At 32.3% G+C, this 27,384-nt stretch overlaps 1 pseudogene; it reads right to left on the bottom strand.

The window, feature by feature from the left end:
• Nucleotides 1-5,453: 5,453 nt before the first annotated feature.
• Nucleotides 5,454-6,185, bottom strand: LOC116751059 (annotated as a pseudogene).
• Nucleotides 6,186-27,384: the final 21,199 nt, after the last annotated feature.

Here is a 27,384-nt window from a genome sequence, read left to right as displayed (position 1 = left end):
AGAAGCAGCAAGTAAAATGTCTAACAAAATTTATGATTCTATTTGCATTCAGAATGTATTTTCACAGGGTAAATACAAAAAACCATTCTTGTTAAATTGTTAATTATTAAGAAAGATGGACTTTTCTTCCATTTATAATAGTTACTCAGATATGTTTTTAGATGTGAGAATTCCTAATTGTGCCTGAGAAAAGTGGAAAGTTGCACTGTTGACTTGTCATCTCCCAATGTATAAATACACATTAAGCTGCTATGTTTATTTCTGCTAAACTAATGTCCTAAATGCTAGAAACATCTTAGCAAAAAATGTGGAAAATTTGAGGCCTATGTAATATCTATAAGCAAACTTTTTATATTGTGTATTCTAAACACAATATTCTTAACACCTGCCAACATTGCCTCATTAAGATATAAGGTGGTCTGATGAATATAAATCTTTCACAGGCAATTTTCTGGGAACAAGAATATAAGCCAATTCAGGAATGAGATGGATACCTTCCATAAGGCTGTGTGTCGAACACAATTTTACAGGCTAATAGCTTACTCCACTGTTTTCTACCATACTCTTAAGATATAACTCACATCTAAGCATCAACTGGCATTATTAATCCATGAGATGGGTAACAGTGGAGGACTAAGCTAACAGGTGAACAGAAAGGAAACAGAAAAAAACAGGAAGAGATGGAAGGAAAGAAACTTGAGTTGTCAATGTCAAGTGGAAAAGAATTAAAAATTAAGTGCTGCAAACATGTATGAACACATTCTAGCTGTAAAAAGAAATTAAACACAAAAGGGTATAAAATTAAAGAAGGTAAAATATCCTGATCACTATCCTTTTCATAGTTATGATTGCTGTTATTTTCCTAGACATTTATATTTCATATTTTACATTTTTTTTAAACTCAGGAGGAATACACATATTTTCACTGTAAAGGTATTCTAACAGCAAAAGATGAAAAACAAAACAAAACACTGCCATAAACCCTTAATCACCAACCCTTAATTTAAGTTTCCTCATAAGAGGTAACAATTGGCAACAGCTTGGGTATATTCTTCATAAGCTTTTCTATTCAACATGTTAGGGAATTTTGGATTTGGGGGATGTATAACTCCACATCTTTTACCTCTCCTTTCATACTTTGTGTTTCTGGATCCTTTTTTCCTCCTGGTTAATAGTACTAGTTAGATATAAACTCTAGTTCATCTGGCCTGAAAAATTAGAGGTTGAGAGAATCTATTCAGTTTTCACTTCACTACACCTTTTACGAAGTGGAAAAAAAGACACTAATCTAGATACCCATATAAAAATATAAATAATCTAAAAGTAAAATATTAAAAAGTTTTACATAATTAATATTTTTAGGGAGCCATGAATACCTGAGTCTTGCCTTTACTCATATCCCCTACTCCCTGACTCTAGGATCTTCAGGACTATCAATATTCACAAAGAATAACAACATCACAATAATAATTTTGGAAATATGTTGTGAGCTCACAGCCAAAAGCTGACATCTCCACTGAGCAAGGAAACATATGTAAAGCCCCCATTTTTACTAAAGTTCATTAGGCTAAACTTCATTGCAAGACATTCATACTCCTTTCTCCCTCCTATCTAACCCATACCTAAAATCATATTTCATTCTGGCCACATGACAGAGCTGTTGTTACAAAGCAGGATGACCAACTAAAAAGTGATGGTCCTCAGTAGGCCTCTTTGGGCTTAATGGTTAAATCTATGAATGATCCCTGAGAGGCCTCTTGTCAAAGAGGAGATTAATTGCATAATAGGGAAGGCATGTCCAAATACTACTTTTTAAGTACTTGTAACTATAATTTTGGAAATCTTGAGCAAAGGCTTGGGTAGTCCAAGTATTGCTTCTCAAAGCATATACTATGTGTCAAGGTATGACTTTTAATGTATTAACTTAAAGGATTTTACTCTATTTTACTGTCTCTCAAATTATAGCCAACTAAATTTTCTAATATAGAGGGGCTTATAAGATAAATATAATGCAAAAATCTGAAAAATGACTGAAATTTTGAACAACTCCTACAAATGTTTAAAGATGCAAACTGAAATACTCTTCTATTTTAGGTAATCAAATTTATAGGTCCCTTTCATCAAATTTCTTCTTACTCTATTAGTCATAGTCAAAAGAGTCAATAAAGGATATGACTTTTCTCTGTAGCTGCACTGTGAATCATCTCCAAATGGAAATTACATGGTTTCTTCAACATCTCTAAGGAAGGGTTATGTAGACTTCTGTATCTTGACATTTTGAGAAGCATAACATAGAAAATTTGAAGTTATATTCTCTGAAAAGTATCTAGATATATATTATAGATTTATATTTTAATAGTAACTTGAGCTATGCTAAGCAATGAAATTTGCCTGTCAAAGTATAGAAACCTATCAAGACTTGCATTTACAATGTGTAGAAGTAATGAAGTATCCATTAACTGAATATGTTTATCATAAAATTATTCTGTTTCAAAATGCAGAAAAGACAAACACAGATATTTGTCACTGAATATGACTATAATGGTATTTGTTTAGAGAAAATTTTGGATTGACTAAGACATATACTTACTAAAAAGAAAATCACACTAACAAACCTTAATAAAGTTATGCTTTATCGAAATGCATGAAGTAATATAAACTCCTGGTAGATTATCAAAGGCTCTGTAATCACAAAATATTCCCTGCATAAGCAGTTAAGTTTCTTTAAGACTTTTTAGCTAAAGAGTTTTAGCATTCAGTCTTCAAGACCACATTAAATATACTCAGATTACTTTTGGAATAGTTGTTTCAACACCTTCCTAGCAATGGTGAGATGACAAAAACCAGTGGCCCATCAGTGATACTCCTCGTTCACAAAACTGTGTAATGGAGTTTATAGGGTAATGCACTTCTCTCCTCTAAAGGGGAAGGCAATGGATCAATGATATAAAACTTGAAAACTTAAAATTAAAGTGCCATTTATACTGAAGGTTTTAATTAAGTGCATCACTGGATTAGCCTTTTGAAAATCATTGTCTGATCACAAAGGCCATGACTCTTCATGGCCTTGAACTGCCTATGACTCTTCAATACATATTTTCCCCGAATGATCTGGGACGAATTGGAGCCCAAGTTCCACAAAGGCAGGTTTTCAGTATCTTGAGATGAGCAAAATAAGTTGCCTATTGATTATTTCCAGTTGAAGTTCCAAACATTGTATATCTAAGAGAAGACATTCCTATGTGCTATATGCAATAGATGACCTTAAAAAATCCATGAGTATAATAAAAATGTTTTACAGCACCAAAATATGTTGTGTAGCAACAGTATATAGAACAGAAGTGTTGCAAGTACGAAGAAAAAAGCATGAGATAAATTCAGGGTTACATTAGAAAAACCAAGGGCAAAGAGAGGACACGATTTATATAATCGCCTGTCTTACATGTCTTTACCATGACTGATGGATTAAAATGTCTGTGATATTATGCATTTCTAGTAATCATTAATCAGTGCTTTAGTATTTTGAATATTTCTCCTTCACTTGACTTATCCAGGTAATTAGACACATTTTAGGGGTAAAGCTAAGAGGATATTGTGCATTTCTGCTTCCCTTTATAGGTACTGAGATGAGTCAATTTCAATTTGACTTCTTTCATCAGCATCTCCAACCAAGAAAGAAGAGCCACTACCAAGTTCTTTTGTGCTTTTGTAACAGATGACCAGGTAACTCAGACTACTTTTTCCACTGAGGACAATTTAAAAAGCTAGGGGGCTGACACTTAAAGAAACTGGAAAGTGAACCATGCAGTGAAGAATCACCATGCATTCTACAAAACATTTAGAGAAGTAAATTCAAACAAACTTTTTCAGGAAATCAAATAAAGCAAACATTTTCTAATACTTCTGTAAGACCAGAATTATCCTGATACCAAAACCTGACAAACTATAGACAAATATCCTCCATGAACACACAAAAATTCTTGAAAACCATATGACTATCTCAAAATGTGCAGAAAAAAGGTTTTTAGCAAAAGTCAACAAACAGCACTAGGCAAAACAGGAATAGTGAGTTTCCTCAACCTGACAAAAGGCATTTATGAAAAATCTATACCTGATTTCAACCTTAATGATTATACTCAGATTTCACCCCAAAACCAAGAAAAAATGGCAAAGATGTCGACTCAGTTTTCAATAGCTGTGACTCATGAGAAGTTTCTTCAAGATGCTGCATAACACGATTAAGTTCAAATAGACTACTGTCCCAATAAATCACTACTGAGAAAATTTCCCTAAAGAAAAATGCCCCAAGTGAAAACTTAAGTCCTAAGACGATTGTTTGCATCTGAGGTTCTGATTGGTAGAAAATCAGAAACACGTGTAGAATAGGGACAGTTCCTCAAACAAGTTGGTACTGAGCAGGCAAATATTAGAGATGCTTAGTCCATTAAGAAATAACAAAACATATATTCAAGTTTCAGTTTTGTCTGTAGTTCGTTGATTTTGAGTAAACCACTTAGGAGAATAGTATCCAAGCCCAGACTACTGAGACAAGTTAACATTTATGCTTCATTTATGCTACCGAGACAAGCTAACATTTATACTTCCTTACTGCTCTAAGATTCTGTTAGGTAAGTAATCGGCATTTACATATGTTGATGGAACTAATTTCCCTAATCAGGCCTAAAGCTGAGCAGATGCCATTTCTCCTTTTCATTGCTTTTTCTCCTATGAAAGCATGTAATTCTGCCATGAAACTATGCTGGAAATATGTGGATTTACTACTTTACAGTCCACAGTTGACCTTGTGACACACATAAAATTGCTTTTTTGAAAGCACCGAGGCTGCATAGATGAGGAAGGAGTTCAGCTCTCTCTTTATGAAAAGTTTATGGCTTTAAAAAAATGTTCTCTTTAGTTTTCAGAAAAAGTTTTTTCCAGAATCAAGCTTACATACAAGATCATATATATATATAATTTTACATTGATTTTGTTTGTTGTGCTATTCTATTTTTCAGAGCAATATGCAATCATATCTTTTGTAACCATGGCAAAAATTTTAAGAGCTATAAAAGCACTTTGACTTACTAGATATATTTGTATTAATGAATTTCAATCATTGTTAATTTGAAATATATAGGATGTTTATGCATTGTCCAAACATTTCTAACTGATTCTAAGGACTTCATACTATATAAGCACTTTATACTGTATTTAAAATTAAAATAGTACATTTCTTTAAACTGTTACTTTTCATAATTCATCTAATTCAATATCTTTATTCTATTACCTTGTTGGGTACATTGATTAGTATTATGCAAAAATTCATATAAAATTAAATAAGAACTAAGATTAAGACAGTTATGATCTGTATGAGAGGATTTACCATCATGCACCCTATTCCATGTTGTGGTTATTTTTTCTGTTTCTTGAGCTTCTCAATCTTAGACTCATTTTCATTTTAGAGAAAATACAGCTGCTCGTCTGAGCTCTATCCCACCAAGTGTCCAGCCACTGTACTTTGTCTTGACCCAGTGGTACCTCTCCACTCTATGTATAGCAGCAGACCTATGACCCATAGGGTTCTTATGCAACACATGATAAACATTTCCTAGGAGGCCCATATGGCCATCACCATATTCTTTTCCTAGGGGATTTGGAACCAAGACTGAAAGAACTCTCTCAAGTTTTCAACCTGATAAACATTCTTTGGATTGCTGACTTTAGGAATTATCTGAGGTTATTTGTTACAACTTTCTTCACTGGAGAAATGCCATAGGAGTAGTCCAACACAGCTCTCTTAAAAGTGTAACTGATTTTTGGGAGAGTTCCCATTCCTCCCACCTGCCTTTAAAAGTAGCAATTACAAATGGATGGTTTTTCTCATCATACCTACAGCACACTTCAAAGTCAGCTACACATATGATCAGTTCCTTTGCAAGTCCCAGGTGAGAAGAATCACGTCATTCTCAGCACAGGCCCTTTATAGAAGGGCATCTTTAGTCTAATTGCTTACCTTGATACACCTGAAACCTTACCTATTGAAGGGCTCAATTACCAGTGACTTATTTATGTTTTAAACAAGATTGTTATCTGCTGTTCTACAAAGTCTTCTATTTGCTGTTTACTCATTTTGTTTTTTCGCTTAACCTTATGACAAAGAAAACTGTTGCAATTTCATCTATCATGATTCAAGAAAAATCTGTGAGGATGTCAGCAAAAACTCTTTAACCCCAACAAAATGTGGGCCAGAATTAGAAGACTAGATTTTCCAACTCTCACCCAAACCTCTATAACCTTTTTAAAAAATCACCATCCATTAGCCCTGAAATTTATGAGGTGATATCATTCAGTTTTAAATTCACCAACCCATTTCTAATAAGTTGTTTATGCACATGGTACAATATTCAAATTTGCAAAAATTTATTCTTGAAAGTAATTAACCCTCAGTTGTCTCCATCTGCCAAGATGTCTTTCTTTGAAGCTATAGCTATTACAGTCTATGAAAGCAACACCCACACAAACACAGAGGCATAGGAAGCGATTATTTATTGATTTGTATTTCATTATTTCAAATTTTTAAGTTAAAAAATTGTCTTAAATCAACATTTTTGTGCACATATTTTCCATACATGTAAATACAACTTTAGAATAAGCTTCCAGAAATGGGATTATAAAGACAAAAGGCATATTTGAAATTTGGGATAGTATTGTAAAATTGACTCAACTAAAGTCAACTTCACACACACACACATACATATACACACACACACACACACACACACCTTGTAAACCCATATGCTGTGTGTGTATTTTGCCCTTTCGCTCTGATACGAAAAGTATGATGTATTGCATTAGTTTTCTATTGATGTTTTAACAAATTTCCAAAAGCTGAGTGGATTAAAAACAATGAAAAACAACTTACAGTTCTGTAGTTCAGCAGTCCAGCCTGGGTCTCACTGGGCTAAAAGAAGATCAGGGTGTCAGAAGAGTTACATTCCCTTCTTGAGTCTCTAGGGCATAATCTGTTTCTTTGTCCTTTCCAGCTTTGAGATGATGCCCCCAGTCCTTAATGCATGGCCCCTTTCTTCCATCTTGAGTAACAACAGTTACATCTCGGCGTGCCTTTCTTCAACACTCACATCTTCCTTTGACTCACTCTCCTGCCTCTCTTTTCTACCTTTAAATACTCTTGCAATTAAATTTGATCCATCTGGATAATCCTGGGTAATCTGCCTATCTTAAAGTCAGCTGAGTAGTAAGCTTAATTCTATCTGCAACCTTAATTCCCCTTTGTCATGAAACAATATATTCAGATTCTGAAGATTAGAATATGGATATCTGTGAGGCAAGGGGCATTATTCTGCTTACTGCATAGATAGATTGAATTTCCATTTATCTTATTTTAAATTAGATTGGTCACATTTTAAAGAAATATTTTGATTCTTGTTGCTTCTTTAATAAAAATTAGTGCCCCATGTATTTAATGTATTTTATTTTCAATGTTATGTAAATGTGGAAGTATAAGATTGTTCATCGAAGTAAAAGTCCTTCAAGAGGCATATCTTTCATCTGATCTTAAAATGAGAAGTTTAACAAAATATTTTAATAAAAATGTCTTGAATATATTATTTATTCAAATATTAACTATAGAGAATCATTTTGGTACATTTTCTTTCATGGTTATTGAATAAAACCCATTTTGCTTAGTCATTTATTAGCTTTTCAAAGTTGTTTTAAGTCCGTAAGTTTAAGGGAAAAGAATTTGCTTCTATTGATCCCCTTAAGATTAGATAAAGGAAAATTCAGCTTCAGCTGAACTATATCAAATTCAGCTAATTTCCTCCATCCTGGTTTTCAATTGGCTGCAAGGATGGTTTGAGGAGGAGCTGAAAATAACAGCTATCCTCTCATGAGCTTTAACATTTTCTTTTAAGTAGACTGAGAATAAATTCAAATGCAAAAGTGGAACATATTTTGAAAATAAAACATTAAGATTTACTGCTTGTATCTTCTATATTTTAATACTATATCAGAAGATTAAAATACTGAAAATTGGTAATATGGTTTATGTTAGGTGAATATGGAAGGTTGATGAATGTGAAATGTTCATTTATAAATTACAAAGAAAACTATATGCACATTAAAATTCATCTAATTCTTCTGAAAACTACTAATCCACAATTGGTCTAATGAAAAACATATTCTATTTTGTGGGGAAAACTTTTAGGGGGAAAAAGATGTGTGCTAACATCAGTTTAGAGAATACAAATGTATGACCATTTTCATAGTATGAAAACAAAATAAAACAAGTAAACAAAGAAAAAGAAAATGTAGAAATATGAGTAAGGACATGTTTTATCCACATAAGTACTTATGTACTTTATATACTGTGCAGTTTTTGTTTAATCCTCAACACAAACCTGAAAACCAACTACACATTTTGTAATATATAATGTCATGTCCTGAATGAGGTAAAAACTTTAAATAAGGATAAACCATATCCTTATTTATTGGACTAATAATTTTCTGTTCCCTTTAATTTCATAACATTTATAATAAAATATCACAAATTTGGTTGATAGCAAATTCAGGAGATTCTTTTACTAGCCAAATAAATCTTTTATTTTCTTGGTGCAACAGACAGAATATTCTTCTTTGATTTATAGTATAAAATTGCAACTTATTATGATAAGTGGAATCTAAAGTTACATTACTGACTACAACTATAAAAAGGGCTAGCAGTATATATTGTATATGCTTTAAAATAGTTTACCAATTTGGACTGGGTTAAATTTCTTTACAAACATTATATCTTAGATTTATTTTCTTCATTTTCTTCTGACAGAAAACTAAAGTTTAAAAACAAAAATTATAAAAATTTGATTATTTCACTGTCTAAGCTAATCTTCGGTTAATGTCAATTTGAATTAATTCACACAATCAGAAACTACTGTGTGTATTTTAAGATTAAAACAGTGAAAGGTGCCAGAAAGAAAGAGTTAATATTTAGGTACAGTTGATTCTACCTATAAAACCACATAGAAAAGCTTCATTATGGATTCTAATATCTCTGTCAAATTTTTGCTAATGCCTTTATCAATTTTCATAATAAACAAACTCTACATTCACTTACTTTTAATTAATTTTATAATAGAAAGAGGGTAAATTCCAAACATCTGGCCTACAACATTGGATAAAAAGATCACAAAGGCATTGCTTGCTATTATTATATGCTTGCAAGATATGTGTAAAATACTGGCAGAACTCTGAAAAATGAGATGATATGCAGAACACATATAGCACAGTATTTCAATTAGTATTTTAATTATGCTCTGTGAAATCTAGGGATACTTTTTTATTTCTTAAAAGTAAATGAAGTAAATCTCATCAGAATTATCTACTCCTATGGATAGCAATTTATATGATAAACCACTTTGATCTACAACTGCGTTGCAAAAATCCAGTTGTCTCACACTGTTCATGGAAGTCAGTAATAGGACACAGGCTGTGAGCTATTAAAGCAATAACAGAATATTAGGATGTCTACTAAAATGTCACAAATGTGTACCAGAATTTTATATAATGCTTGTAGAATGTTATAATATTGTAGTGTTTCCTTTTGTTTTACTGGTTAAGCAGTAACTAGTATTGCTAATGTAGTTATGTTTCCTATCATAGAATCCAAGTTGAGCCCCAAATCATAGTATTACATTCATCATACAAAGTGAAATTTTTTCCTATTCTAGAAATGGCTTTTTACTTCTGCATGGTTTTCAAACTGAAAAATTTTGTTAAATTTGTATGTACTATATCTTGACAAAGGACTAAGTATTAAACCTTAGTAAACTTTGTTAAACTATTTCAAAATGTCAAAATCAAAGCAGCATTTTTATTGCTAAAAAATTACATAAAGCAATAATAATGTCAGAAAATGAAGAAACTATTATTTCACATGGCCATGAAGTTTTTCTCTAAAACCAAGTTATCTATCATCTTCTTATCAGAAAATTCTTCTTTGCTTTTTCAAGTTCATCACCAGTTAAAGTCATTTGAGCACAAAAAAATTGTTTTGATTTTAAATGTGAAAAAACTGAACTATTAATATTCAATAATTTTTCAAAAATCAAACTCAGTTTTGGACCTACATTAAAAATAAATTCTAAATTTTTGCTTAGCCATCAGAACAAAGCCACTATTTCTTTTTGATGGTACAGAAATATTTCTGTCATGCTTAGATTACAAGATATTATCAGTTCTATGGACTTTGGTAGTGATCAAATTCATGATCAAAATTATTATTATGGATTGTGGGCATGAGAAAGTAAATAATTGTGAAGGTGGTTGGGGAGAAAGCATCATAAGAAAAATTAGAAATATTTGAATAAATACATAAATATGTGTAAATGAGGTACAATGCATTGCATTCCATTGGAAGAAGATAAAGTTTAGTTCAATAGACATGGCAGAAAGCTGTCACTTTTGGTATTTACAATCTTCTACAAAATAATAATAGCCTTTAGTCATTTTGAACACTATCTGCACTTTTGTCCTGATAAAATTCATGAGCAACTGGACAGACAAGCTTCTGAAAATAGACTGGGACAGTTGTCATACTTCCAATAAAACCTTAATGAAACTTAAAACTATCTCATAAGCCCAGATGGACTAAGGTTATACTATAATTCTTGCTGTTTCTGTAAGTTACCTCAGTCTATGCTTCTGGCTTCCGCAGAAGTGTTATGTCATTGTGACATGCCTTGTAGCAATGTATGATTTCTGTAGAAATTAAGAGTGTTTACCAATGAATCTTTTGGACTCAAAAATAAATGTGGATGATTACCCAATGTTATTTTTGTCACTCATAAAATACTCAGGAAACTTCCTTTCATATGGCAGGATCTACAACTGCTTGTCTTCTTCTCTGGACAACACAAGTTTCCTCTGTATGCAATAATGTACTTGCTTAGCATTTGACTGTGTACCAGAGCAATGTAAGTCATACTTGCACAGCTTACCAGATCTGCAGGAATATATCTTAAAAGCCTAAGCTAAGGTTTCTACTCTATATGAGTAATGAAAACTCTGTACTCCTGCTGGGGGTCATTTTCTCAGCTTCTCCTACCCAGTAATTAAATGACCACCAGTAAGCATATTGCCCATAGAATTTAAAGAATCAAAACATTTTTCTTAATACCCCTTTTAGCAAAAATGATTTTATCATTTTTCTTCCATTTTCTTAACATTTTAAATAAATTTACTACTGATTAAAGCCAAGGTTATTTCTTAACACTGTTTAATCCTCTTTACCTAGTTAATTAGCATCAGGTGTTTTTATTTTCCTGTGCAAATTTATTGGAGGATCAAGCTCTGGGTGTGTGGCTTATATGGATATGATAAGTTTTTGATAATAAAATATATGGATTAACAAAATAAGTGTCTTTTGGGTAAACCATTTTTGAAAAAGAAAAAGGGTGTGAATCAGTTCACCAATCTGAAATAAACATATTTTTTAAATTAATTTTTATTGGAGTATAGTTGTTTTACAATTTTGTGTTAGTTTCTGCTGTACAGCAAAGTGAATCAGCTATATGTGTATATATATATATCCCCTCTTTTTTAGATTTCCTTCCCATTTAGGTCACCATGGAGCATTGAGTAGAGTCCCCTGTGCTATACAGTAGTTTCTCATTAGTTATCTATTTTATACATAGTAGTGTATATATGTCAACCCCATTCTCCCATTTCATCCCACCCCCCTTCCCCGCCCCCCCCCGGTATCCCTACGTTCGTTCTCTATGTCTGTGTCTCTATTTCTGCTTTTCAAATAAGTTCATCTATATTGTTTTAAGAAATAAAAAATTATAATATTTTATATTTTTCTTAATGTAATAGCATGTGATGAAATCACATCTTGCAACAAAATCGAAATTATATTTTCCATATTCTGTCTTGCCAAAGAGTTATCCTTTACACCTCCAGTGATTGTGCACAAATTTGCATGTGATGAACCTAAGAAATACTGTGAGACAGCTATTAAACAAATGAAAGCCTTTATCTCAGACGCTATGGGAGAAAGAAGATAGTTAACCAAATTTTAGCTTAGAAATTTAGTGGAGTAAGGACAGAGGAAAGTGTCTGTGTAGTCTTGAGGAAATTTAAACATTTATATGAGAAAAATGCCTAAGAGCTAGAGTGGCCCAGATACTTAGTGTGGTAAATGTTTACTTGATATTGTGCTTAACTGCCAACATAATGGATTCTTCCAAGAGAATCAGATAAATGCTTAGCATCATCAAGAACAAGAGAGACAGATTAGATATACAACTTGGTAAAGAAACATCACTTCTCAGAGAGGAGGCAGGCTGACTTAAGGAACTCTAGGTTCTAACAACATAATTTGCATTTAACTTACTAATGTTTATATACTGTTCACTGTTTAATATCTGAAAAAAGTATTTTTAAAATCCGTATAACTCTTTGAATACCATAATGCCAGTAAACTGCATTAGAGCAGTAGAAATAGAACACAGTAAGGAAGCAAACAGATCACTAAGAGAAACCATTCTCTTTAAACTTAGAATAGAGAGAGTAGAGGGATCAGAGACAAAACATTGGCTGCCTATGAAGCTATCACAGGCATTTTACCTCACAAAGCAGGGAATATAACTGTGGCATTACTTAATAATTCTATACAGTTAAATTTCCAATCTAAAACTTAAAGTTTTGAGAAACAAAGAAATATACCATTTTTAACTTACCAAATTCAAATAAGATGAATTTGAAATCAGTGGTTCTCATAGTATTTTATTATTAAGTAGATCCTTTTAATTTAAAAATCCCTAGAATAAATACACTATATTAATTCTCAATCAAAAAAATAAATTTAGACTATCTTTTCTTTTTTTTAATTAAGAGAGTCTAGAGAATAATAATTAAAGACTTGGATCAAGATTTTTTTTTTCTTGTGTGGACTTTTATATTTAAATATCCTTTAACATTAAACACAGAGTAAATGATAGCTAACAGAGTAAACGATAGCTAACAATTCCATACTTTTTCTTCTTTAATATCTAGCATAATATAAATACAGGTAATTTAGGTTTGGACCCTGGCTTTACGTCAACAGAATAATACTGAACTAGTCTTTAACCTCCTTTAATCACATTATACAAAATCCTGGAAATTTTCCCATGCACATAATTATGAATTGCACCCTTCTTTATAACTTGTGACTTGACTTCAAATGATTTTTTTTTTCAAATTTGTATCTCACATTAGTAATGTTTGGCAAACCTAGTTGTCTCCTTGCTTGTTGACCTTCTGCTCTTGGATATCCTATGAGCTAGTCAATTTTAACATCTAGGTGTTCCTCAATCTCTTACTGTCACTTCTGCACTGCCGAAAAATTTACAAGACCCTACTTAATTGCTCATGACTAAAACCTTGTTGTCTTCCTTGATAGATCTACCAATATTTTTCTCTCATATCATGACCCTGCAATGTTCAATAGATCACATTTTATTAATGAGTATATCATCCATAAGATTCTAACATTTCCTATCTCTCATATCACTTTAGTGATCTTTTTGCAGTGGCAATAAATTGACAGGCCATCATCAAAAAATTTTAAACAATATTACTACTTTCCATACTTCGATACATCAAATCTAATAATGCTTGCCGTGGCCCTCAGTTTAAAAAAATCTATCACATTTAATCCAGTGAATCCATTCTTTAAAGTGTTAGCAATAACAGATCACAGATACAGTGTCAGGACAAGTAGGGACATTTTCCAAATTGTAATTAATACCAATACTTATGACAAAATTGGATTTTATTAACTGTTATCTTAACCTTCTATGCTTAGTTTATACCTGTTCTCATAGTAATTTCAAAAAGGCCTAAAGCATTATCCTTAAGCATCTGATGTCTACATATATATTCAGGGCAACAATAAAGCTTTCAGTTAATGCTCCTGTGATACATTAAAAAATAAAAATAATTGGGCTTCCCTGGTGGCACAGTGGTTGAGAGTCTGCCTGCCGATGCAGGGGACACGGGTTTGTGCCCCGGTCCGGGAAGATCCCACATGCCACGGAGAACTGGGCCCGTGAGCCATGGTCGCTGAGCCTGCGCGTCCAGAGCCTGTGCTCCGCAACAGGAGAGGCCACAGCGGTGAGAGGCCTGCGTACCGCAAAATAATAATAATTTTAGTTAAAAAAAATTCTTTAAAAAACAATTATATCTTTTGCTGTGAATAAAAATACAATCATTGGAAAATGGGTCCAAATAAGTCAAAGGAAATTTTTTTTAAATTTGAGGTTCCTACACAGAAGTCAAGATTCGATAGGCTAGAAAATGACCACTGTAGATTTTTGAAGAGGATATCATGGAGATATGATTTTACTTAAAGTACTCAAGTATCATTGAATAGATTGATTGATATGGACAAATGTTGATTCAATAGATCATTAAAGTAATACAGAGATGATACACTATTACAATTTACAGAAAAGGAGAAAAAGTGGGAAGTTTAAGAAGTACTTCAAATAATAAAACAAAAATAATACATTGTTGCAGAAAAGGTAATTGTCAATGTCTAGAGAAGGAGGAAACAACTGCAAGGGTGATATATTTGCTGTTCATTTGCATCAACTGGACTCTATCCTTTTAAAACTGTTTTTCGAGGAAAGGGAATTGATACCTTGCATCATCTCTTGGTGTGCCCTTCCTGTCTATCCTGGGGTTGATACTGGGTTTGATTCGTTGTTATTTATATTCACTTATTCAATTAGTTTAGACTCTAATTCCCACAGATTGTGGAAACAGCAAAGTAAAATAGGGAGGGGGCAAATTATCTTTCTTAAGCTAATAACCATAGTAACCCATTATATCTTCTTAAATATTCTTTCTAAAAATGGTTATTTTTAAGTCAGATGTACATAGAATGTATTTTGCATAAATTTGTAAAGACCAGGGATTGTTTTAAACAATGTTGAATGATAAAGCTAATTGCTCAAAGAATGTTCTAAAAGGATTAATTTTTTTTCTATTATGAGATGTAGGTTTTTCTATAAAATTAGTCAAAACTACTGTTTATATTCAAGGCCCATTTGTTTAATAAGTTACTATTGTGCTAATGGAGTTCCTTTAAATGTATAAAACTAGAATAGTGATTGGCCACAAGTTTAAAATATTGTTATCTTTATATAAGCTATTTTTTAATGAACTTAGGTTCATTTATCTTTCGGGCAATGTTAAAGATGTAAATACACTATGACTGATATGCAAGGAAAATATTACTCACTGTATTTCTTGTGTATATTGAAAATGACTTGGTTTTCAGATGTTTATTAGCTCAAAATACTGAAAGTATATGCTGATCTTCCAGAAACCCTTCTATTTTCACATTTCAAAAGATAAATAAGGACTAATGGTCTGTGAGTAAACATATATATATATATAGTCTCTTTTGGTTTTTTCCACCATTTTTTTCTTAAGTTTTTACTCATAGCTGCATGAGGAGCAAATGAAAACTTGCTCTTATATATAAGCTTATATATAATATAAGCTTTAAACTTATATTGTGTTCAACCTTAAGGATATTATCCAAATCTTCCTCTTAGGTTGCTATTTTCACATCTCAATTTCTAATGAATAAAAGCATCTTTACCCACCCAGAGTCTTTTTAATACCCTTAGCCTTTTTGTGCTTGTTGTTTCAGTTTTTATTTAATAGCTGCTACTACTCAGTGAACAAATAATTTCTAGTTGTTACTGATGGATGTGTTTTCAGTTGATAACCATAATGATTACACGTTTCTTATATATATAATGCAAGACAAGAATTTTAAAATTGCCTCATGGAAAGTAATATATACAGTAAACACATAGGAGCATAGATTGTCATTAGGTTTCATCATTTATTTACATGAAATTACCATAAACAAAATTCTTTTTTATTTTAACATCTTTATTGGAATATAATTGTTTACCATGGTGTGTTAGTTTCTGCTGTATAACAAAGTGAATAAGCTATACGTATACATATAACCCCATATCCCTCCCTCTTGCATCTCCCTCCCACCCTCTGAATCCCATCCTTCTATGTGGACACAAAGCACTGAGCTGATCTCCCTGTGTTATGCTGTTGCTTCCCACTAGCTGTCTATTTTATAATTGGTAGTGTATATATGTCCATGCCACTCTCTCACTTTGTCCCAGCTTACCCTTTCCCCTCCCCATGTCCTCAAGTGTATTCTCTACGTCTGTGTCTTTATTCCTGTCCTGCCCCTAGGATCTTCAGAACCATTTTTTCTTTTTTAGATTCCATATATATATGTGTTAGAATACAGTATTTGTTTTTCTCTTTCTGACTTACTTCACTCTGTATGACAGACTCTAGGCTCATCCACCTCACTACAAATAACTCAATTTTGTTTCTTTTTATGGCTGAGTAATATTCCATTGTATATATGTGCCACATCTTCTTTATCCATTCATCTGGCAATGGACATTTAGGTTGCTTCCGTGTCCTGGCTATTGTAAATAGAGCTGCAATGAACATTGTGGTACATGACTCTTTTTCAATTATGGTTTTCTCAGGGTATATGCCCAGTAGTGGGATTGCTGGTTCATATGGTAGTTTTATTTTAAGTGTTTTAAGGAACCTCCATACTGTTCTCCATAGTGGCTGTATCAATTTACATTCCCACCAACAGTGCAAGAGGGTTCTCTTTTCTCCACACCCTCTCCAGCATTTATTGCTTGTAGATTTTATGAGGATGGCCATTCTAACCAGCGTGAGGTGATACCTCATTGTAGTTTTGATTTGCATTTATATAATGAATAGTGATGTTGAGCATCCTTTCATGTGTTTGTTGGCAATCTGTATATCTTCTTTGGAGAAATGTATACTTAGGTCTTGTGCCCATTTATGGATTTGGTTTTTTGGTTTTTTTGATACTGACCTGCATGAGCTGCTTGAAATTTTGGAGATAAATCCTTTGTCAGTTGCTTCATTTGCAAATATTTCATCCCATTCTGAGGATTGTCTTTCCATCTTGTTTATGTTTTCCTTTGTTGTGCAAAAGCTTTTAAGTTTCATTAAGTACCATTTGTTTATTATTGTTTTTATTTTCTTACTGTAGGAGGTGGGTCAGAAAGGATCTTGCTGTGATTTATGTCATAGAGTGTTCTGCCTATGTTTTCCTCTCAGAGTTTTAGTGTCTGGCCTTACATTTAGGTTTTAATCCATTTTGAGTTTATTTTTCTGTATGGTGTTAGGAAGTGTTCTAATTTCAGTCTTTTACCTGTAGCTGTCCAGTTTTCCCAGCACCACTTATTGAAGAGGCTGTCTTTTCTCCATCGTATATTCTTGCCTCCTTTATCAAAACTAAGGTGACCATATGTGTGTGGGTTTATCTCTGGGCTTTGTATCCTATTCCATTGATCTATATTTCTGTTTTTGTGCCAGTACCATACTGTCTTGATTACCATAGCTATGTAGCATACTCTGAAGTCAGGGAGCCTGATTCCTCCAGCTTCGGTTTTCTTTCTCAAGATTGCTTTGGCAATTCGGGGTCTTTTGTGTCTCTGTACAAATTGTGAAATATTTTGTTCTAGTTCTGTGAAAAATGTGATTGGTAGTTTGATAGAGATTGCATTGAATTTGTAGATTGCTTTGGGTAGTATAGTCATTCTCACAATGTTGATTCTTCCATTCCAAGAACATGATATATCGCTCCATCTGTTTGTATCATCTTTAATTTCTTTCATCAGTGTCTTATAGTTTTCTGCATACAGGTCTTTTGTCTCCATAGGTAGATTTATCCCGAGATATTTTATTCTTTTTGTTGCAATGGTACATAGGAGTGTTTCCTTAATTTCCCTTTCAGATTTTTCATCATTACTGTATAGGAATGCAAGATATTTCTGTGCATTAATTTTGTATCCTAATACTTTACCAAATTCATTGATTAGCTCTAGTAGTTTTCTGGTGAAATCTTTAGGATTCTCTATGTATAGTATCATGTCATCTGCAAACAGTGACAGCTCTACTTCTTCTTTTCTGATTTGGATTCCTTTTATTTCATTTTCTTCTCTGATTGCTGTGGCTAAAACTTCCAAAACTATGTTACTAATAGTGGTGAGGGTGGACAACCTTGTCTTGTTCCTGATCTTAGAGGAAATGGTTTCAGTTTTTCACCATTGAGAACAATGTTGGCTGTGGGTTTGTCATATATGGCCTTTATTATGCTGATGTAAATTTCCTCTATGCCTACTTTCTGCAGGGTTTTTATCATAAATTGTTGAATTTTGTCAAAAGCTTTTTCTGCATCTACTGAGATGATCATATGGTTTTTCTCCTTCTGTTTGTTAATATGGTTTATCACATTGTTTGATTTGCTTATATTGAAGAATCCTTGCATTCCTTGGATAAACCCCACTTATTCATGGTGTATGATCCTTTTAATGTGCTGCTGGATTCTGTATGCTAGTATTTTCTTGAGGATTTTTGCACCTATGTTCATCAGTGATACTGGCCTACAGTTTTCCTTTTTTGTAACATTTTTTTTTAGTTCTGGTATCAGGGTGATGTTGGCCTTGTAGAATGAGTTTGGGAGTGTTCCTCCCTCTGCTATATTTTGGAAGATTTTGAGAAGGATAAGTTTTAGCTCTTCTCTAAATGTTTCATAGAATTAGCCTGTGAACCCATCTGGTCCTGGGTTTTTGTTTGTCGGAAGATTTTTAATCACAATCTCAATTTCCGTGTTTGTGATTGGTCTGTTTATATTTTCTATTTCTCCTTGGTTCAGTCTCAGAAGGTTGTGCTTTTCTAAGAATTTGTCCATTTCTTCCAAGTTGTCCCTTTTATCAGCATACAGTTGCTTATAGTAATCTCTCATGATCCTTTGTATTTCTGCAGTGTCAGTTGTTACTTCTCCTTTTTCATTTCTAATTGTGTTGAGTCTTCTCCCTTTTTTTCTTGATGAGTCTGGCTAATGGTTTATCAATTTTGTTTAACTTCTCAAAGAACCAGCTTTTAGTTCTATTGATCTTTGCTATCGTTTCCTTCATTTCTTTTTCATTTATTTCTGATCTGATCTTTATGATTTCTTTCCTTCTGCTAACTTTGGGGTTTTTTTGTTCTTCTTTTTCTAATTGCTTTAGGTGTCATGTTAGGTTGTTTATTTGAGATATTTCTCGTTTCTTCAGGTAGGATTGTATTGCTATAAACTTCCCTCTTAGAACTGCTTTTGCTGCATCCCATAGGCTTTGGGTCATCATGTTTTCACGTCATTTGTTTCCAGGAATTTTTTGATTTCCTCTTTGAGTTCTTCAGTGATCTCTTGGTTATTTAGTAGTGTATTGTTTAGCCTCCATGTGTCTGTATTTTTTACATATTTTTTACTGTAATTGATATCTAGTCTCACAGTATTGTGATCAGAAAAGATTCTTGATATGATTTCAATTTTCTTAAATTTACCAAGGCTTGATTTGTGACCCAAGGTATGATCTATCCTGGAGAATATTCCATGAGCACTTGAGAAGAAAGTGTATTCTGTTGTTTTTGGATGGAATGTCCTATAAGTATCAATTAAGTCCATCTTGTTTAATGTATCATTTAAAGCTTGTGTTTCCTTATTTATTTTCGTTTTGGATGATCTGTCCATTGGTGAAAGTGGGGTGTTATCATCCTCTACTATGATCGTGTTACTGTTGATTTCCCCTTTTATGGCTGTTAGCATTTGATTTATGTGTTGAGGTGCTCCTATGTTGGGGGCCTGAATATTTACAATTGTATCTTCTTCATGGAGTGATCCCTTGATCATTATACAGTGTCCTTCTTTGTCTCTTGTAATAGTCTTCATTTTAAAGTCTATTTTGTCAGATATGAGAATTGCTACTCCAGCTTTCTTTTGATTTCCATTTGCATGGAATATCTTTTTCCATCCCTTCACTTTTAGTCTGTATGTGTCCCTAGGTCTGAAGTGGGTCTCTTGTAGACAGTATATATACGGGTCTTGTTTTTGAATCCATTTAGCCAGTCTATGTGTTTTGGTTGGAGCATTTAATCTATTTACATTTAAGGTAGTTTTCAATATGTATGTTCCTATTACCATTTTCTTAATTGTTTTGGGTTTGTTATTGTAGGACTTTTCCTTCTCTTGTGTTTCCTGCCTCGAGAATTTCCTTTAGCATTTATTGTAAAGCTGGTTTGGTGGTGCTGAATTCTCTTAGCTTTTGCTTGTCTGTAAAGCTTTTAATTTCTCCATTGAATCTGAATGAGATCCTTGTTGGGTAGAGTAATCTTGGTTGTAGGTTTTTCCCTTTCATCACTTTAAATGTGTCCTGCCACTCCCTTCTGGCTTGCAGAGTTTCTGCTGAAAGATCAGCTGTTAACCATATGGGTTTCCCTTGTATGTTACTTGTTTTTCCCTTGCTGCTTTTAATATTTTTTCTTTGTATTTAATTTTTGATAGTTTGATTAATATATACCTTGGCATGTTTCTCCTTGGATTTATCCTCTATGGGACTCTCTGTCCTTCCTGCAGTTGATTAACTACTTCCTTTCCCATATTAGGGAAGTTTTCAACTATAATCTCTTCAAATATTTTCTCAGTCCCTTTCTTTTTCTCTTTTTCTTCTGAGACCCCTATAATTTGAATCTTGGTTCAAATGTTTAATGTTTTCCCAGAGTTCTCCGAGACTGTCCTTGATTCTTTTCATTTTTTTTTTCTTTATTCTGTTCTGTGGTAGTTATTTCCACTATTTTATCTTCCAGATTACTTATCCGTTCTTCTGCCTCAGTTACTCTGCTGTTGATTCCTTCTAGAGAATTTTTAATTTTCATTTATTGTGTTGTTCATCACTATTTGTTTGCTCTTTAGTTCTTCTAATTCCTTGTTAAACATTTCTTGTATTTTCTCCATTCTATTTCCAGGATTCTGGAATCTCCATGATCTCTAGAGTTAAGGAGATGTAGCTGTGAGTCCCAGAGGCCACAGTGGTACAAGTTCACAGGACATGTATGAAAGAGAAGGGAGTTGAACAGAATGAGAACTCCCAACATCTCATGAAAGTCTTCCTCATGGCATCAGACATAATATTAGTGCATAGAGGAAACTAGACATCACTGAGTAAAGAACCACCTGAATGATTAGAGGGAACAATTCCGGTCTCACACAGAATCAGGAATAGTTCCTTTTCCCAAAGACCATAGTGGAGAACCTCAAAATTTATATGGAGCTATGTAGAGCAGTGGTCCCCAATCTTTTTGTCACCAGAGATCGGTTTTGTGGAAGACAGTTTTTCCATGGACCAGGGGGAGTGGGATAGTTTTGGAATGCTTCAAGCACATTAGTTTTGTGCTTCAAGCACATTACATTTATTGTGCACTTTATTGTGCACTTTATTGTGCACATTACATTTATTGTGTACATTTATTGTGCACTTTATTTCTATTATTATTACATTGTAATATATAATGAAATAATTATACAACTTATCATAATGTAGATTCAGTAGGAGCCCTGAGCTTGTTTCCCAATTGATTTATTATGGTCTCTGTGCAGTCAAACCTCTCTGGTAGTGATAAACTGTATTTGCAACTGCTCCCCAGTGCTAGCATCACAGCTTCAGCTCCTCGTATCATCAGGCATTAGATTCTCATAAGGAGCATGCAGCCTAGATCCCTCACTTGTGCAGTTCATGGTTGGGTTCATACTTCTATGAGAATCTAATGTCACCACTGATCTGACAGGAAGCAGAGCTCAGGTGGTAATGTGAGCAATGGGGAGTGGCTGTAAACAGAGATGAAGCCTCACTCACTTGCCCACCACTCACTTCCTGCTGTGCAACCCAGTTCCTAACAGGCCATCGACTGGTACTGATTCATGGCCTAGGGGTTGGGGACCTCTGGTGTAGAGTACTCAGAAGATTATGCCTCAATAGTGAGAGAAAATATTCCTAGAAGAAATGTTGCTTTGTTTCTACCTAAGAAACTTAAAAGTAGACACAAAAATTAAAGTATAGGAATTGCAGGATTACAAAAATTTCAGTTTCCCAGAATAAAGCACAAGAATATGCATAAGAATACAAAAACATTTAGCTCCCAATAATGGGAGCTAATTAAATTAGATATCAGATATTAAATTAAAATATCTGATATGTAATCAAAAATTGCCAGGCTTGTAAGGCAATAGCAAAAGCTGACTCATAATGAGAAAAATAAATCAATTAAAATAATCCCAGAAATTTCACAGAGCATAGAAATAGTAGACAGGGAGAGTCAAACAGTTATTATAACCTCATTCTACAAATTCAAAAAGCTAAAGGAAAGGTTGAATATGTTAAAGACATAGAAGACATAAAAAAGACCCAAATCAAAATTTTAGAGATGAGGACTACAACATTTGAGACTTTTAAGGAAAGAATTAAGAGTGAGACAAAATTAATGAGGATGAAGACATAGCAATAGAAACTATCCAAATGAAACTTGGGATAAAAAAGAAAAATTGACTTGTTTATAGTGGGATAATATACACGTAATTGGAGTCCCTGAGGAAAGAAGAGTTATAAAAACTTTGAAAAAACAATTTTGAAATATAAAAGTTGTTTATTTCTTAAAAACTTGTTTTTGAAAAAAAATTGATGCAAATTGTAAATCCATAGAACTAAGAAACTCAATGAAACAGCATATTAAATGTGAAAAGAATTAAACAAGGTGTTTCATAATCAAATTATTTAAAACCAATGAAAAAGAGTAAAATCCTAAAAGCATCCACAGAAAATGATACTTATTTACAGAGGAACTAAGGAAAGCATGACAGCAGAATTTTGTTGGAAAAATCATAAACCAAAATACAGTGGATAAATATCTTCAAAAGAAAGAAAGAAAGAAAGAAACTATAGACTTAAAATTCTAGAAAAAGTGAAAATATCTTTCAAACTGAAGGTAAATTGAAAGCTTTCAGATACACAAAAGTTGCTTAGTTAATTACCAGAAGACTTGAATTATAAGGAAGGCTGACTAAAGCTCTTTAGGCAAAATAAATTATACTTAAATTGGAAACAACCTGGAAAAACACAAAATATGTTCATTGTTATTATTTACATCATATTATAGTTAATTTACTGTTAAAAGTAAAAATAATAACTGTGCATTATGAGGTTTATAAAATATGTAGAAGTAAAGTGAATGATAACTATAGCACAAAGGTCAGGATGGGAGAATCTTATAAGGTTTTTATACCATACATGAAATGGTATCATGACTTGTAACAAATATCAGTAAGGTCAAGAAGATAAAGAGCTGCTTGCAGAGTAAATTAATATGCTGCATCTGTCACTGAAATTCTTGATCTTAAAAAAAAATCAACTGAATTAAGCAGTGATGTAGTAAATTTACCTTGTGGAGCAACTCATTATCTCATCACATGATAACATTCTCAGTATTACTTGTAATTAAGAGTTAACAAGGAATAAATTTTAAATAAATATAATTAATGTGTTCAAGAAAACAAAGGAAAATATATAAAATATCAGAGATATTGGAAAACGAAGAGTCCTCACTTTGCATCACTGTACTAACTGAAACATGTGTCCTTGTTTTGCACAGTTCCAGTGACTAGAGAGTTGGGCAATGCAAAGACACAGTTCCAATATGCAAGAGTTTAGTTAACCATACTGTGTAAAAAAGGAATGTCTTCATATAAGAAAAGGTTTCAAATGGAAATTATAAAAGTAAATAATATAATGCATCAGATTATGAACTCAGTAGATGGATATAAAAATAGAATATACAGCCAACAATATTTTACTGAAATGGAAGATAAGTCAATTAAAAAATTACAAACTGAAGCAGAGACAGAGAAAAAGTAATAAATAGCAAAGACCATAGAAGACATGTAGATCAGAGTAAAAGGTCTAACAAGTTTAATTGGAATCACAGAAAAAGATAAAACAGAATTGAGCAGAACAATATTAGAATAGGTAATGCCTGAGAAGTTCCCAAAATAGATGAATAATATCAAGAAACTCTGTGGATACCAATCAAGATAAATACAAAGAAGACCACATGCAGGCACATCTAAAAGAGTATTTTTCAAACCTTACGTTCTTAAAAATATTGAAGTCCCCATAGTGCGCTTTTTTTGCATGAATTGCATATGTATACATGTTTAATGTATTAAGAAATTAAGGCAGAAATATTCAAAATACACATTCATTTAAAAAATACCAATATATTCATTATGCTAATGTAACAGAACATATATTTACAAATTATAACTATATTTTCCAAAACAAAATATAATTATTGCTTAATTGCTTCACATTTTTGTAAATATCTTTCATATCTGGTTTATTAGAAGATACCTGGATTATCATATCTGCTTCCAAAATCAATTTGTTATATTATTTTGGTAGAAGTATATGAATAAAATCTGGGCTTAAACAATTTTGTTGTAAGAAAATGCAGGAGAATTGGATAAGAATAATCTTTTCAGATAAATGGGGATATTTTTCCTTAGTAAATAAAAAATTGACAAGTGTTAGTTTTATAAGGATAGTCATAATATGGAATGTGAACGAGTATTACCCAATTTTTTGTATTCTATTACATTCAAATCCAATGACCTAATTTGCACTTTGCATGGATCTTATATCTATGTATTCATCTTGTAAAATCAAGCATTAGTCACTTTGGAATAACAGCCAAGAACCAAAAACAAAGAGAAAAGTCTTGAAAACAGTCAGGAAAAAACCTTCATTGGAGAAATAATATGGAAGAAATCAGAAAACAGTGGATTGGCATCTTTAAAGTGTTGAAACAAAATTTAAGCACATTCTTCAGCAGAGGTAAAATGATTCCAGATAAAAATATGAAAGTGCATAAAGGACTGTATAAAGTGCATAAAGAGTATTGTAAAGCTTAAATACATGGGTAAATATAAATGGATACTGACTGTTTAAAATAATAACAGTAGTGTTTTACATGGCCTCAAATATACGTAAGTTAAAATTCATGGCAAGAATGAAACAACAGAATTGAGTAGAATCCATGAGAATAAAGGCAAAAAAAAAAAAGTACCTGCATTACACTTGTATTACTCTCAATATTTGTATAACTGTCATAATGCAAGGATGCATATATAATCTCTAAGTTAACCACTAAAACCAATTTGAAAACATGGAGGGAAACATTACAAATAAAAAATAATTGATTAATTCTGAAACAGGAAAAAAGAATCTTGAGACATGTATATCAAATTAAAAACCTGTTATAAGATGATTAATTAAAATATAAATACAAATGAACTAAATAATCCAATGTCTTATATATGAAGCTGAATTTATAGTTATTCTGCCAAAGAATAATGACATTTATTTTGAGTCTTTTTCTTCCAAATGTAAGGCTTATTCAGAATTTCACTCCTTATTTACATTCTTATGCACATGAGGAGAATATACAGCTATTTATAATAATGATTAATATATTTAAAATGCCATGCTAGATAGTTGGAGAAATAATGCATGTACAAAAATAACTATGATATTACAAGGCAGAACATGTTAGATGCAGTAAAGATTGCATCAATATTTTTTCTACATATAGTTTAAGGCTAGTGGCATCCTATACAAAAAAAGGTTGATGAGGTTAAAGGTACAATCTTGCCTTGAACTAGAGTTCTCTTTTTTGTAACAAATATTTAGGTTGACTTGGAAGCTGAAATTTACATCTTTAAAAATGGCTTTAAGTTAACGAAGTGCACTAATGAAATTAGAAACCATTTCAAGAAAGTCTCAAATTTTGCTGCAAAGCCTAATCATGCACTTTAATGCAGCTTATTAGTTTTTTTTTTTATATTCTCACATTTGTTTATGGTCAGACATTTCAGTAGCCAACTCCTTATTCATCCTGATTATCTTATCCTCTTCTGGAACTAAATCTAAAATGACATATGGTCAGGCAAATTTTCAATTTCAGTTGCAAACTTGTTCACGGGAACTTTAAAAAAAACACATGAATCTTTCAGAGAAAATTAGAGTCAAGAAAAGCTTCACCAAAACTGCTGCTAGTAAAAAGTCACTTATAAAGAGATCTCACTGCAATAATGGTGTATGTAGAGATTAAAGAGGATCCCTTATTTTCCCAGGAATAAATAATACTTTATAAAATTGCTTTCACATCTGGCAGTATTAATAACCTTTCAATTAAATTAATTTTGAAATGTCTTTATTTTGCTAATCACTTATTATTAATAGTAAGAAACCAATATTTACTAAGTACTGTCTGTCAAAAATAACCAAAAAATTCACTTTTTTATATTGTCTATTTATTTTTATGCCATTGTAAGGAAAGTATCATTATTATCATTTTATAGGTGAGGAAACTAGGGCTTAGGTACAGTAAGGCAGATAATATCAGCTTCCTAATATGTAACCAGAGTGAAAATTCAAACGACAATCTGAGTTCATTATGCTGATTTTTACCTGTCAATTAAATGACATGTATGAAGAATAACAAGTCTGTGAGCCAGAAAATAGCAATAGAAATTATCAAAATAATTCACATTTTAATGATAGAGAGAATGTGATGTATCTAAAATAAAAACCAATTTTTACCCTATAAGTATTATAGAATTCAGTTAAATAGAAAAACTAACAAGAATGAAAACACATTTTTTCAATAAAAAGCAAGGAAATAAATTTATAGCTACCTCTTTTTTTTCAAATTCAAAATTTATTTATTGTAAAAATTAGAAAACTAAAAACAAAGAAAACTTCTTTAATCTGATAAAATGATAGCAAACATCCTGTTTAATGGGGAAATACTAAAAGCTTTTCCCTGAAGTTAGGAACAAGAGAAGGATGCCAGCTATCAACCCTTTCTATTCAACAGTGTACTAGAGTTCTATGATGTAAGGTAGTCAATCAACCAAGCAACCAAAAGAAAATAAAAATATAAGCAATGAAAAGGAACTGATAATACTGTTTTTATTTGCAGATGTATGTTATGCTAAAAATCCAAAATAATATACAAATAGAAAAAATAAAATAAATAAATGAATTATACAGCTACCTCTTAAGTAAGACATTTTCTGGATCACTGGTGTTGAAGGACACAGCTTTTGATAAGTCACTAGTTGAACATGCAGTACATTTGTCATGTAAGAATAAAAAGGAAATAAAAGTAGAAGTTCCAGGGAATAAGTCAGGGACAAAAAGAATCCTCTTTCTGTAGTTCAATCAATGAAAATCTTAATGTAAAGTAGATATGCATGGAGATATGCAAGGAAAGAGGTCTAGGAATTTGAGACTACAGTAAACTCAGAGATATGATACAGTCTCAGGTGTTTCTGACATATCTAACAGTCAT

The sequence above is a fragment of the Phocoena sinus genome, chromosome 3 (assembly GCF_008692025.1).
Source record: "Phocoena sinus isolate mPhoSin1 chromosome 3, mPhoSin1.pri, whole genome shotgun sequence".
In the NCBI taxonomy this organism is placed as follows: Eukaryota; Metazoa; Chordata; class Mammalia; order Artiodactyla; family Phocoenidae; genus Phocoena; species Phocoena sinus.
Note: the sequence above shows the minus strand (reverse complement) of the source record. Positions and strands in the feature narration are given on the sequence as shown.